The 15,698-nt window shown below is 34.8% G+C and overlaps 1 long non-coding RNA gene across 1 annotated transcript in view; it reads left to right on the top strand.

Moving 5' to 3' along the window:
• LOC118017370 overlaps nucleotides 1-8,969 on the top strand; it is a 683,373-nt gene extending 674,404 nt beyond the window's left edge. The window contains exon 7 of the long non-coding RNA XR_004681135.1: nucleotides 8,592-8,969. This is a non-coding gene — a long non-coding RNA (uncharacterized LOC118017370). The remainder of the gene's footprint in view (nucleotides 1-8,591) is intronic.
• Nucleotides 8,970-15,698: the final 6,729 nt, after the last annotated feature.

The raw sequence follows: 15,698 nt of genomic DNA, 5'->3' as shown, positions 1-15,698 counted from the left end.
GAGATGGACATTACATATTAGCATATTAAACATATTCAGAAGCTCTGCAGGGGGGGAATACTCTAACATAGCACTGACCAATTAATTTTCTTGCCTAAAAATTCTTCTTCCTTAGGACTCTCTTTGGCAATCACAGGGCCATGTTGTAGATATTGAAAATTAATTTAGCAGAGGTTAGTTAACAGCCAAATAAACACAGACATAGGTGTTCAAAGAGTAGGTTGTAGGGTTGAGCACTAGCCATTGAATACTACTATATGGAAATGACACACATCACTTCCAGTCATATGCCTAACTTCAAGGATATCCTTCCAGGTACCTCCATGTAGAGGGGAATTAAATATCAGTGCCTGACACAAACTGCTGCCAAAGTCTATTTTTAAAGCATGGGGTGGGGGGGATAGTACTTTTTGTAGTACTAGTAATCTAAATGATACTGCTTGAAAATGGAAAAGTCATTGAAGTTGAAATTAAATGTTGGGGTCCAGTCAAAAGACAGAAACGACACCAGTAATTTGAATAGGGAGAATTTAATGTAATGAATTATTAACTAATAAAAGGTGGTTAGCTACTATAAAGGTAGAGGGGATGAAAGAAGGCAGGACGAACAAATGCAAAATGGCTTCTAGGACTGAAAGATAGAACCCAAAGATAGAACTAACAGCCTGGAGGAGGACCCGACCCTAAGACTGTAAATCTGACCTTATTGAAGAAGATATAGCTGTACCCTGCTGGAGAGAGCACAAGTTTGCTGGGATGCTAGCAGGCTGGAGTTGGTCTTCAGGAAGCTATCTGCTGAGGGGCCAGAATGATTTGCTGAAGATTGAATGCCACTGGGTCTCCCACTGTCATTCATACCGTAAGAGCCAAAAATAAAACACCTCAGAAGCAGAAAGAGAATTCTCTTCCTCTCTATGCCTTGAAGTGTTCCTCCAGCCTCCTCTACTAATAAAGGCTAACATTGAGCCAACTAGCAATGGAGAAATTTTACAGAGCCCAGCTGTAAAAGTGCAAAGTGGGGCAAAGAAGTATGAAACTGAGGGGCAATAAATTGATAAGTGGCACAGATAAGAAATGCTTAGAGAGAAAAAAAGAGGCTGATGATACAGAAACCATGAAAGCAGTATAAAAACACAATCCACCTCTCAACTTGCTTCTCATCAGAAATACAAGCTTAGCAGAGGGAATAGGAAAAAAAAATGTCCACTTTCCAGTTTCTTCCTGGAAGGTGCCTATTACATACTTGTCCAGCTGTTGCCTGATGGTACAGCTTCCAACTGTCCTGCATCCAGGTGCTGAACTTGACTTCTCCCCTTGGGGACATGATGGGTCTTGGCATACCCTCAACTACATGAAGGCACTAAAAATAAATGAGGCAGCTTGGACAAGCAAAGAGTTTGTGAGACAATCAAGAGCGTGGGCCAGGCTACTTGACAAGGTTTATCTCCTACATGAGACCACTCTGTCAAGAACAAAGGTAAAAATTCAATAGAGGTGTTCAACAGCAGACCACATCAAGTGGAAGAAGGGATCAGTGAGCTGGAATTCAGTGAGTGGAATTTACTCAGAGGGACAAAAGGAAGAAAGAATGAAAAAGAGTGAAGATAACTTAAGGGACTTATGGGAAACCATAAAGCAATCAATATTTGCATTATAGAAATCCCAGGAGGAGAAAAAGGGACAGAGAGCTTTTATGAAGTAATAATGACTGAAAATTTCCCTACCCTGGCAAAACAGATATCCAGATCAAGAAAGCCCAGGGATCTTAAAATAACATGAATCAAAAGAGACCCACACCAAGAGAAACATTAAAATTCAGTAGCCAAAAAGTAGAGACAAGGAGATAATATTGAAAATGGCAAGAGAAAAACAACTTGTTATATACAGGGAAACCCCTGAAAGACTATAAGCAGATTTTTTCAGCAAAATCTTTGCAGGCCAGAATAGAGTGGCATGATATATTCAAAGTGCTAAAAGAAAAAAAAAACCTGCCATTCCCAAATACTCTTTCTGGCATAATTGTACTTCAGAATTGAAGAAGATATAAAGAGTTTTACAGACAAGGACAAGGAAAAGCTACAGTTTATCACCACTGGACCAGCTTTACAAGAAATGTTAAAGGGATTTCTTCAAGTTGAAGCCAAAGGATGCTAATTAGTAATAGGAAAACATATGAAAGTAAATTCTAGTGGTAATGGTAAATATACTATAAACAGAATAGTCTAATAGTATCATGGTGGTAGGAAAATCACTTATAACTCTGCTATAATGGTTAAAAAATAAAAGTCTTAATAAATAATCATAATGGCAATAATTTGTTGATGGATACACAATGCAAAAAGATGTAAATTGTGACATCAAAAACAAAATATTAGGGGGCTATAAAAATGTACAGCTTTTCTATGTGTTCAAATTTGTTATTTTCCATTTAAAATAATCTATTATAAATAAAATATGGTTTTTGTAAGTCTCATGGTAACCAAAACAAAAACCTATAGTAGATACACAAAAGAGAAAGAATAATAAATCAAAGCATACCACTATAGGAAATTATCAAGTCACAGAAAAAGAAAGAGAGGAAGAAAGGAATAAAGAAATTAAAAACAATCAGAAAACAATTAGCCAGTTAATTTAAATGACAATAGTAAGTCCACAATTACCAATAATTACTTTAAATATAAGTGTACTAAATTCTCCAATCAAAAGATTTAGAGTGGCTGAATGAATTAAAAAAATAACACCCAATATGCTGCCTATGTGAGACTCACCTCAATTTTGCAGACACAAGTAGACTGGAAGTGAAGGAATGGAAAGCGGAGGTAGCTGTACTTCTATCAGACAGAATAGACTTTAAGCCAAAGACTATATATAACAAGAGACAGAGAAAGTCATTATATAATTATAAAGGGATCAACTCATCAAGAGGCCATAACATTGTAAATATTTATGCACCAAATATAGGAGCACCTGAATATATAAAGCAAATATTAATAAATCTGAAGGGAGAAATAGACAGCAATACAGTAGTGTAGGGGACTTCAGTACTCCACTTTCAACAATGTATAAATCATCAAGACAGAAATTCAATAAGCAAACATTGGACTTACACTACATATTGGACCAGATGGACTTAATGGACATTTTGAGAACATTCCATTCAATAGCAGAATGCACATTCTTCTTAGATACATGTTAACATTCCCCAGGATAGATCATATGTTAGGCCCCAAAAGCAGACTTAATAAGTTTAAGAAGAATGAAATCATATAAAGCATCTTTTCCCACAACAGTGGTATGAAACTAGAAAGCAATTGCATGAAGAAAACTTGAATATTCAAAAGTTTGTGGAGATCAAACATGTTACTGAACAACATATAGGTCAAAGGAGAAATCAAAAGAGAAATAAAAAATATTGAGACAAATGAAATTGGAAATACAGCATACTAAAACATGTGATGCAACCAAAGGCATTCTAAGAGGGAAGTTTACAATGATAAATGCCTACATCAAGAAACAAGAAAGATCTCAAATAAGCAACTTAACTTTACACCTCAAGGAAGTAGGAGGAAATAAATAACAAACTAGACATAAATGAAGTAGAGAATAAAAAGAAAATTGAAAAGATCAATGAAATTAAAAGCTGGGTTTTTGAAAGATACAAAAATAGATGAAACTTTATCTAGACTTGAAGGGTCCTTTTTCTCCACATCCTGGCTAACACTTGTTATTTCTTGTCCTTTGATACTAGCCATTCTAACAGATGTGAGGTGCTGTGAGGTGTGGTTTTGATTTGCATTTCCCTGATGATTAGTAATATTGAGCATCTGTTGGTCACCTATATATCTTCTTTGGAAAAATGTCTATTCAGGTTCTCCACCAATTTTTTTTAAAAGATTTATTTATTTGAGAGAGAGAGAGCAGTGGGGAGGGGCAGAGGAAGAGAGAGAGAGCTCAAGCAGACTCTGTGCTGAGTGTGGAGCCCGATGCAAGGCTCAATCTCATGACCCTGAGATCATGACCTGAGCTGAAACCAAGACTCAGATGTTTAACCAACTGTGCCACCCAGGCACCCCCTCCACTGATTTCTTAAATCAGATTATTTGTTTTTTTCCTGTTAAGTTATATGAGTTCTTTATATATTTTAGATATTAACCCCTTAATGGATATATGCAGGTTGCCTTTTCATTTTGTTGATGATTTCCTTTGCTATGCAAAAGCTTTATAGTTTAATATAGTCCCAGTTGGTTATTTTGCTTTTGTTGGCTTTGCTTTAGGAGTCAGATCCAAAAATTCATCACCAATACTTATGTCAAGGAGCTTACCATCTATGTTCTCTTCTAGGAGTTTTATGGTTTTAGGTCTTGCATTCAAGTCTTCAATCAATTTTGAGTTAATTTTTGTGTATGGTGTAGGATAGTAATCTAGTTACATTCTTTTGCATGTGGCTGTCCAGTTTTCTCAATACCATTTATTGAAGTCACTGTTCTTTTCCCATTGTATATTCTTGGCTACTTTTTTGCAAATGAATTGACCATTCATTCATGGGCTTATTTCTGGACTCTCTATCCTATTTCATTCATCTACATGTCTGTTTTTATGCTAATATCATACTGTTTACATTACTGTGGGTTTGTAATATAGGTGGGAATGTAAATCAGTGCAGCCATTATGGAAAACAGTATGGAGGTTCTTCAAAAAATTAAAACTAGAACTACCAAGTGATCAAGCAATTCCATTTCTAGCTATTTATGTGAAAAAAACAAAAACACTAATTTGAAAAGATATATGCACTTCCATGTTCACTGTAGCATTATTGACAATAGCCAATATATGGAAACAACCAGAGTGTCCATGGGTAGATGAAGAGATAAAGGATATAATATCACTCACACATACGCGCGCACACACACACACACACACACAGGAAAACTACTCCGTCATAAGAATGGAATATTGCCATTTGCAACAACATGGATGGATCTTGCTTGAGGGCATTATATTAAGTGAAGTAAGTCAGACAGAGAAAGACAAATGTGATATGATTTTACTTATATATGGAACCTAAAAAAAACAAAACAAAAACCCCAAATTAAAACAAAACAATATAAAACAAAAACCAAGCTCATAAATATGTAGAACAGATTGGTGGTTGTCAGAGGGGATGGGGGTGGGATTGGTGAAGTTGGTCAAAAGGTACAACTTACAGTTATAAAATAAATAAGTCATGAGGATATAATGTACATAATGGTGATGATAGTTTTATATATATGTAAAGTGACTATAGTTATATGTATATAATACTGTGTTGCATATTTGAAAGTTGCTAAGAGAGTAAATCTTAAAAGATCTTACCAGAAGAAAAAAATTGTAACTATGTATGGTAACAGATAGTAACTAGACTTGTTATCATTTCAGTGTACACAAATACTGAATCACTATATTTTACACCTGAAACTAATATACAGTCTTCAATTTAGAATAATTTGTCTCAAGACTTTTTGATTTTATGATGGTGTGAAGGCAATACACGTTCAGTAGATACTGTACTTCAGATTTTGAATTTTGTTCTTTTCTCAGGCTAGTGATATGTGGTACAATACTGTCTCATGATGCTGGGCAGTGGTGGTGAACTGCAGCTCCCAGTCAGCAGGCAATCATGAGGGCAAACAACTGATACACTTACAACCATCCTCTACTCATTCAACCATTTTGTTTTTCATTTTCAGTATTCAATATACTACATGATATATCACATACTTTATTATAAAATAGGCTTTGTGTTAGATAATTTTGCCCAGCTGTGGGCTAATATAAATGTTCTGAGCACATTTAAAGTATACTAGGCTAAGCTGTGATGTTGGGTGGTTAGGTGTATTGAATGTATTTTTAACTTATGATATTTTCAACTTTTGATGAGTTTATCAGGATGTAACCCTATCATAAGTCAAAGAAGATCTGTGATGTTATATGACAATTACTCAGTTAATTAAAAGAACTATGAAAATAGAAAATTCAGAGAGATTAAAAAAAAAAAAACCTTAGGTAGACTTACCAAGAAAAATAGAAGAGAGGATTTAAATAAAACCAGAAATGAAAGAGGTAACATTATAACTGATATCACACAAATATAAGAAATCATAAGATACTACTTTGAACAATTATATACCAACAAATTAGACAACCTAGAATAAATGTATAAATTCTGAGAAATACATAACCTTCCAAGACTGAATCAGGAAGAAATAGAAAATCTGAATAGAGCATTTATTAGTAAGGGGTTTAAATCAGTAATCAAAAATCTCCCCAACAAAGAAAAGTCCAGGACCAGAGGGTTTCACTGGTGAATTCTACCAAACATTTATAGATGATTTAATACCAATCTTGTCAAACTCTTTTTAAAAAATAGAAGATAAAGGAATACTTCCAAACTAATTTATAAGGCCAATGTTATCCTGATACCAAAATTAGACAAAGACAATACTAGAAAAGAAAATTACAGGCCAATATTCCTGATGACCATAGATGCAAAAATTCTCAGTGAAATATTAGTAAATTTAATTTAGCAATACATTAAGAGGATTATACATCATGATCAAGACAGATTTACTCTAGGGATGCAAGGATGGTTCAGTATCTGCAAATCAGTCGATATGATACACAGCACTAACAAAAGGAAGATAAAAATCATAAAATTATCTCAATAAATACAGAAAGGGCATTTGAAAAAATTCAACAACCTTTCATGATAACAATTCTCTGCAAAGTGGATATATATAGAACATATCTCAACAAAATGAAAGCCATATATTACAAGTCCACAGCTAACATCATACTAAATGGCAAAAGGCTGAAAGCTTTCCCTCTTAGATCAGGAACAAGACAAGGATGACCACTCTCACCTCTTACTCAACATAATACTAATAGTCTCAGCTAGAGCAATTAGACAAGAAAAAAAGAAAGAATGAATGAATAGAAAAGGCATCTAAATCAGGAAGAAGTAAAATTGTCTCTATTTGCAGATGTCATATAGCATATATAGAAAAATCTAAGAACTCCATCATAAAACTGCTAGAATATACAAATTTAGTAAAGTTGCATGATACAAAATCAATATATAAAAATCAGTTGTGTTTCTATATGCTAACAATGAACTGTGTGAAAGAGAAATTAAGAAAACAGTCCCATTTATAAGCATCAAAAACAATAAAATGCTTAAGAACAAATTTAACCAAAGAAATGAAAGATCTGCACACTGAAAGCTATAAGACATTGAAGAAGACACAAATAAATGGAAAGATATTCCATGCTCATGAATTAGAAGAATTAATATTGTTAAAATGTCCATACTACCCAAAGACATCTATAGATTCATTGCAGTTCCCATAAAACTTCCAATGATACTTCTCCCATAAATAGAAAAAAGAATCCTAAAATTTGTATGGAATCACAAAATCCTAAATAGCCAAAGCCATCTTGAATAAGAAGAACAAAGCTGGAACATTACACTGCCTTGCAAACTATGTGACAGAGCTATAGTTAAAAAAACAAACAAACCAAAAAACAACCACACAAAGTATGGTACTGGCATAAAAGTAGACACACAGACTGATCAATGGAATGTTGGAGAGAGCCCAGAAATAAATCATTGCTTATACAGTCAACTAACATTTGAAAAGGAAGCCAAAAATGCTCAATGGGGAAAGGATAGTCTCTTACACACACACACACACACACACACACGTGCTTAATCTGAGGGACTACAATACCCTTCAACTTACATGTTCCTGTAAAAAATTTTCTGTGGCAGTTGAATTACAGCTTTTATAATATTCTCTTTTTTTTAAGATTTTATTAATTTATTTGACAGAGAGAGACACAGAGAGAAAGGAAACACAAGCAGGGGGAGTGGGAGAGGGAGAAGCAGGCTTCCCGCCGTGCAGGGAGCCCGATGTGGGGCTCGATCCCAGGATCCTGGGATCATGACCTGAGCTGAAGGCAGACACTTAACGACTGAGCCACCCAGGCGCCCCAGCTTTTATAATATTCTTAAAGAAATCTTTAGCTCCATAAAGATTAAGAACAACTGTAGTGGAGTATTGAGCAAACATCTAGATAAGTAAAAGTAAAAAACATTTTTCTCTGTTACTCAAGACTTTACAGACAGGCCCATGAAAATAATCCTTAACCAAATTTTAAAAATAAATGTCTGCAAGGAAAGGCTGGAGAAAACAAAGATGTCTCAAACAAAACTTAGAAAAAATAAAATTTTTAAAAGTTCAGATTCTGCAGACAAAACATTCAGGCTGAGTGCCCTCCCTACTGCTCTGGACTTCCAACTGTTTTTGGATACCTGTCCCAAGGTTTCACATAATTTTTTCCAATGGAATAATCCCACAAGGACAAAATTAGAAATGTATTTATTATTTTCCTTGGAAAATTGTTTTTTACATGGAATAAAACTGAGCCACTTTTAAGAGTAGCACATACCACAAGCAAAAAGCTCAGACCACAAGACTATTTAGGAAGGACCCCCTTTTTTTTATGAAATTGAAATTCCTCTTGAATGAGAATATCTTTCTTCAATTTAACAGGCTGCTACTCAGTCACCTTTTGGAGAGTTTTGGAAAGTTCAGAAGATCATTTCTACACTGAAGCTGTATCTCGTGGATTACCAAGACACCATCAATAAGAGAAGAAAATGGCTTATTTACTTATACAAGATTCCACAGGAGAATTTTAGGAAAATAACCATTTCCATGCTCAAGAGAGAGGTATATACAGTATGTCTTTTGCTTTAAAATGAAATTCAAAGATATTTTTAGAGGTCTTTATTTTTTAAACCCGTATATTTATAGGATCCTATTTACTCAAGAGATTTTTCGTGTTTTCCTGTAAAGGACGGCATTTTTATTGTTATGTAGAGCTCAAAGATTTCATTTAAATTTTTTTTTAAGATTTTATTTATTTATTTGAGAGAGAGAGAGCACATGAGAGGGGGGAGGGTCAGAGGGAGAAGCAGCCCCCCTGCTGAGCAAGGAGCCCGATATGGGACTCGATCCCGGGACTCCAGGATCATGACCTGAGCCGAAGGCAGTCGCTTAACCAACTGAGCCACCCAGGCGCCCTCATTTAAATTTTTTTATAAGAGGACTCCTACTTTCCTATATAACACATTCTTGAAAAGGATTGAAAGTCAAACAGCTGACATTTCATAAACAGACATATACAGTATAATTCTAAGTCATCTGCATCCTTACCAGCCTTTAGTATTATTAGTCAGCTTAAATTTGCCAATTGTAGTATAAAATAGTATCTCTTTGTGATCTTCACTTACATTTTTCTAATTAACGCTAAGGATTGGCATCTTATTATAACATGTATAGGCTATTTGCTTTTGCTCTATCATGAAATATCTGTTTGTCTTTTAACTTACCCAGTTTAGTTGTTTGTTTTACTTTTTATGCATTCTTTATATTTTAGGCAATGATACCATATTGCACAATTCCAAAAAACCCATTCTCAAAGGCAGGGGCTGCTATGAACTCAGAATAGAATGTGATTGTCTGCCTTGAAGTTTTGCAATGCCACCACTCTAATTCTATATACTAATATTTTCATCCATTTTATATGTTGCAAATATGTTTTCCATATTTGTGGCCCATTTTTTTTCTGTATTTATTATGTTGCCTTATGATGCCTAGAAGTTCTTAATTTTAATGTTCCCTACTTTCTTTTTATGGATAGTGGTTCTGTGTCACATTTGAGAAATCCCTCCCTATACCAATATAAAATATTCTCTTATACTTCCTCTAAACCATTTAAAGTTTTGCATTTCACATTCAACTCATTTAATCCCACTCAAGTGGAATATTGTGCTTTGTGTGAAGTAAGAATCCAATTTCATTATTTCCCATATGTAATAGTTCATAATTATTCCAAAGATATATTATGTCACCTCTATCCTATATCAATTTTTTTATGTGCTAGATTTGTTTCTGGGTTCTCTGGTCTGTTCAGGTCAGTATGTCTATCTGTGCCCCAATATTTCACTATCTTGATTCCAATAGGTATATAGTAAATGTTAATATCTAGTAGCATAAATCTTTGCCTTATTCTACTTTTTTTTTTAAGATTTTATTTATTTATTTGAGAGACAGAGAGAGCAGATCAAGACAGAGAGCATGAGCTGGTGGGAGGGGCAAGAGAAGGGGGAAGCAGACTCCCTGCTGAGCAGGGAGCCAGTGGGGCTCTATCCTAGGACCCCAGGATCATGACCTGAGCTGAAGGTAGACACTTAACCGACTGAGCCGCCCCACCTTATTCTACTTCTGGGATGACTTAGCTATCTTGGGCATCCACCATTCCTTAGATATTTTAGAAAGAGCTAATCAAGTTCCTCAAAACACCCAGTTGAATTTTTTAATAGAATTGCATGGGATCTATAGATTAATTTGGGGAAAACTGATAACTTTATTTTGAAGTTTTGAACTGTTTTCTATAAAAGTCTTACAAATCTTTTGTTAGATTTATTACTAAATATCTTTTTTGTTGCTACTGTAAATGATTTTTATTTTTTAAATATACTTTCAGTTTGTGCTGCTGCATAAACTGCACTTCATTTTGTATTTTTTTGTCCAATTGCTCTTTTAAACTCTCCTAACAATTTGTTGATTATGTCCTCTATTCTACTTAGCCAATCACATCATTTGTAAATAACAAAGTTTCATTTCTTCCTTTCCAATTCTTATACCGTTTTTTTTTTACCCAATTCTTTGTTTCCTTGTCTTATTACACTAGAATCCACTGTACAATGTTGAATAGAAGTGGTGAGAGTAGGCATTTTTGTCTAATTAGACTTGTCACTCTGCTTCCACAAGAAAAGATATCTAATCTATTGACCCACTGCATATTAGACACAGCAAATTAAGAACTCACATCTTGGGAGCACCTGGGTAGCTCAGTCTGTTAAGTGTCCAACTCTTGATTTTAGCTCAGGTCATGATCTCAGGGTTCAGAGATTGAGGCCTGCATCAGGCTCTGCTCTGGGCATGGAGCTTGCTTAAGATTCTCTCTCTCTCTGGGCACCTGGATGGCTCAGTTAGTTAAGCGGCTGCCTTCGGCTCAGGTCATATTCCCAGGATCCTGGGATCGAGCCCCACGTTGGGCTCCCTGCTCAGCAGAGAGCCTGCTTCTCCCTCTCCCTCTGCCTGCCTCTCTGCCTACTTGTGCTCTCTTTCTATCTCTCTGTCAAATAAATAAGTAAAATCTTTAAAAAAAAAAAAAAAGATTCTCTCTCTCCCTCTGCCCCTCCCCAATCTCTAAAAAATTTTTTAAAAAAGAACTCACATCTTAAATGAGGAGTAGTAATCAAAAAGTATAGCAGTCTGAAGTCAGTTGGCAGAGACACAAAAAGATGAAAAGTCCTTTTTATATTACAACAGCTTCTGAGAACATTGCTGCATTGCAGTTCAATGTGATAATTAATGATTAGAGCAATCTTTCCTTCTCTTTATTCTTTGTTGGTTTCTCCCTCTCTGATAATTCATTAGACTTTCTAAGGATGTACATTTGCACCATTCTCTAGTCATGCTTTTTTCTGAGGTGACTTTATCTGGTCTCATGGCTTTAATCCCACAATGTGCCTAAAACTCTTAAATCTGTATCTCCAACTCTAATCTCTTGACTCTGTCCGTCTTACTCTATCTCAACAATCACCACCATAGGCTAAGTCACCATCATCAGTCACATGGACTATTTCAAGAACTTCCACACTCAATTTCTGGCTTCTACTCTTGGTCCCTTAGATTGATTCTTTTCTTAGAAACCATCATGCTTTCTTAAAATACGTATCTAATCACATAAATTGCTACTTAAATTTCTCCAGTGATTTCTCAATGTAATTAAAATAAAGTTTAAAACCCTTATGTGACCTACAAGTCCTATAAGAGCAAATCCTCATCTTCCTTTCTGACATCATATTCTACCACTGTCCCCTTGACAACTGCTTTAGCTATGGTCATGTTTTTACCATACCTCAAACATGTTAAACTATACTTATCTTAGGGCCTTTTGTTACCATTACTTGGAATATTCTTTTCCCTGATTCAAATCTAGTTTAAATGTCTTTTAGTAAGTTAAACAGTATGGTACTGGCATAAAAACAGATAACATAGATCAATGAAACAGAATAGAAAGCCCTGAAATAAACTCATGCATATGTGGTCAATTAATTTACGACAAAGGAGTTAAGAATATACCATGGGAAAAACAGTCTTCTCCATAAATGGTGTTGGGAAAACTGGATGGCTATATGCAAAAACAAACAAACAAACAAAAAAAAACAAAAACAAAACTAGACCACTTTCTTACATCATATACAAAAATAAACTCAAAATGGATTAAAGACTTGAACGTGATATCTGAAACCACAAAAGTCCCAGAACAAAACATAGGTAGTAAGCTTCTTGATATTGGTCTTGGTGATGTTTTTTTGGATCTGACTCCAAAAGCAAAGGCAACAGAAACAAACAAACAAACAAACAAACAAACAAACAAACAAAACCAAATGGGACTATATCAAAGTAAAAAGCTTCTGTACAGCAGAGGAAACCATCAACAAAATAAAAAGACAACCTACTAAATGGGAAAAAAAATTGTAAATCATATATTTAATAAGGGGTTAATATCCAAAATCTATAAAGAACTCATACAACTCAATAGCAAAAACAACAATAAAAAATTTGTTTAAAAATTGGGCAGAGAGGGGCACCTGAGTGGCTCAGTCCGTTCAGCATCTGACTGTCAATTTCAGCTAAGGTCCTGATCTCAGGGTTGTAAGATCAAGCCTTGCAACAGACTCCATGCTCATCGGGGAGTCTGCTTGATATTCTCTCTCTCCCTCTCCTTCTGCCGCTCCCCCCACTTGTGCTCTCTCTCTCTCTCTCTCTCTAAAATAAATAAATAAATCTTAAAAAAAAATGGGCAGAGGACCTGCATAGACATTTTTCCAAAGAAGACATACAGATGGCCATCAAATACATGAAAAGATGCTTAACATCAGTGATCATCAGGGAAATGCAAATCAAAACCACAATGAGATATCACATCACACCTGTAAAAATGGCTTTGGTAAAGATATGGAGAAAAGGGAATCCTCATTCACTGTTGATGGAATGTGAATTGTTGTCGGCACCATGGAAGAGAGTATGGAGGTTTCTCAAGAAATTAAAAATAAAATCAAAATATGATACAGCAATTCCACCTCTTTGTATTTATCCAAAGTAAATGAAAACACTAATTCAGAAAAAATATGTGCACCATCATGTTCATTGCAAAATTATTCACAGTAGCCAAGATATGGAAATAACCTAAATGTTCAATGATCAATGAATGGATAAAGAAAATACATTATATATATAATAGAATATTATTCAGCCATAAAAAATAATAAAATTTTGCCAATTGCCACAGCATGGATGGATCTTGAGGGAATTATGCTAAGTGAAATAAATCAAACAAAGACAAATACCATTTGATCTGTCTTACATGTGGAATCAATCAATCAATCAACCAATCCAAGCTCACAAATATGGAGAACAGATTGGTGGTTCCCAGAAGCAGGGAGGTGGGAGGAGTGGGGAAGTAGAAGAAATGGCTAAAATGTTGGAGTGTTTTTAGTTTAAATAAACTGAATTTTAAAAAATTTAAAACTTTATCTCTAATTCCTGATTTATAGAAAATTATGTATCATTTTAAAATCTTTAAAAAAAAGGGCGCCTGGGTGGCTCAGTTGGTTAAGCGACTGCCTTCGGCTCAGGTCATGATCCTGGAGTCCCGGGATCAAGTCCCGCATCGGGCTCCCTGCTCGGCAGGGAGTCTGCTTCGTCCTCTGACTCTATCCCCTCTCATGTGTTCTCTCTCTCTCTCATTCTCTCTCTCTCAAATAAATAAAATCTTTAAAAAAAAAAAAAGAAAATTATGTATCATTTCAATGAATGTTCCCTTAGGAGTACTTCTTTGCACCATTTGTTTTCCTTGAAAATCTTCCCCCTACTTGTTGAAAATCTATCATTCTCCCTTTCCCCCCACCACTTCCTCTTGAATCTTACTATGCTCATTGCCTGTATTTGTTTAATGCATGAGCGGATGAAATATTACTTATTCTCTTAGGTTTGCCTTAGTTCCCAAGGTAGGTATTTCTTCTTCCTTTGAACCACTATGAGCTTTACTTTAATGTTTATTGTTATTTGACATACTTTGCCTTATATTGCACCTAAAAGTGGAATTTACTGTGTTGAGGAACTGTGGCTCACTCATCTTTGTCTCTATATAGCATCTAGCTTTGCATGTAGTATGCCCTCAAAAACAATTCTGATGTATGTGTGGATGTTTGACTAATAAACAAGACAGTCACAAGGGATGAGGTTGTGTAGATGACTGGTAGAGACTCGGTAGAAATATAAGAGGTTGTTCTTCTTGGTGCAAGTTCAAGGTGATTTACACCCTGAAATTGTTCGAAAGCAGAGATTCTTATGACAATTCACTAACTTAAAATAATATTTACAGCAGTAATTTTATGCTCAATTATATTGACCATGTGACTTGTCTGATCTTTTTTTATGGAAATCAATAGCTGAGACAACTGAATATTACAGATGTAAGCAAAGATGAGTGGTGTCTCATGTACACTATGTAGTCAGTCACAGTCTTTGTTTCATTTCCACTTTTGTAATACATAAATGATCATTGTATTCTAATGAGTTAAGACATGAATTCACAAGATAAAACATCATCCTTTTGTTCATTATGTGAAAGACACTATACAAATCCTAAGTGGAAAACCAAGGAAGATAATGGGTAACATTAATTCCTTATTTCAAGCCTTTTATATTTATCTTCATTACACGTGTAATTTTAGTGGTGCCTTTTTATACCTTCTTGAAAGATATACTTTTCTTCTGCAGGTACTGAACAGTATTCCATTACCAATATGGACACTTACCAATCCTTAATAATACAATAACATGGAAAATTCTTGACATGTTCTTTGTCAATTAAACTAACTTTTATAAACATCTAATTAATTTCTAGATCATATCAAGAAAACATTATATTTCAAGTATGTTCCAAAGAATGGAAAAAAAGAAATCTCAATATTCTTGGAAAATATTTTTTATGTGTGAGAATATTAAGAAACTTTCATTATGCTTTCAGCATGATTTTTAAAATAAGGGTCTTATTTCTGTTGTGCCACAGAGAAACAACATCATTGTTTAAATATATTTTTAAGTACTTACACCACATGTTCTGTTTATCTTATCCTGGTGAACTGAGACTTTGGTAATTAAAGCTTTAAGCAAGAAATGTATGCCTCTAGGTTTTTCTGATTGATAAGAGTCCAAGGCACATAAACGCATGGCAAATCCCAGATGAGAGGGAGAAAGAACTGGAAGAGATACTCAAGACAGTTTTCCATGAGAGAGGAAACAATGAATAGCTTTACCAAGGTCAAAATGTATACAACACTTCTCTGTGGTTTTCTGCTCTCTCCAACTGAAATCAGATAAGAATAAAGTGCTAAGATACTGAAAATCCAAACAGATGCCTTTTCTATAAAAGTATTAAATGGTTGTTAGAATTAAAGTCTGAATAAAAGATCAGAAGTTTTGACTCCTATTGGAGCTGTCAAAAGCATGTGA

The sequence above is a fragment of the Mirounga leonina genome, unplaced genomic scaffold (genome assembly GCF_011800145.1).
Source record: "Mirounga leonina isolate KUSES-001 unplaced genomic scaffold, KU_Mleo_1.0 Mir_169, whole genome shotgun sequence".
NCBI lineage: Eukaryota > Metazoa > Chordata > Mammalia > Carnivora > Phocidae > Mirounga > Mirounga leonina.
The sequence above is the reverse complement of the archived record's forward strand: the minus strand, read 5'-3'. Positions and strand labels throughout refer to the sequence as shown.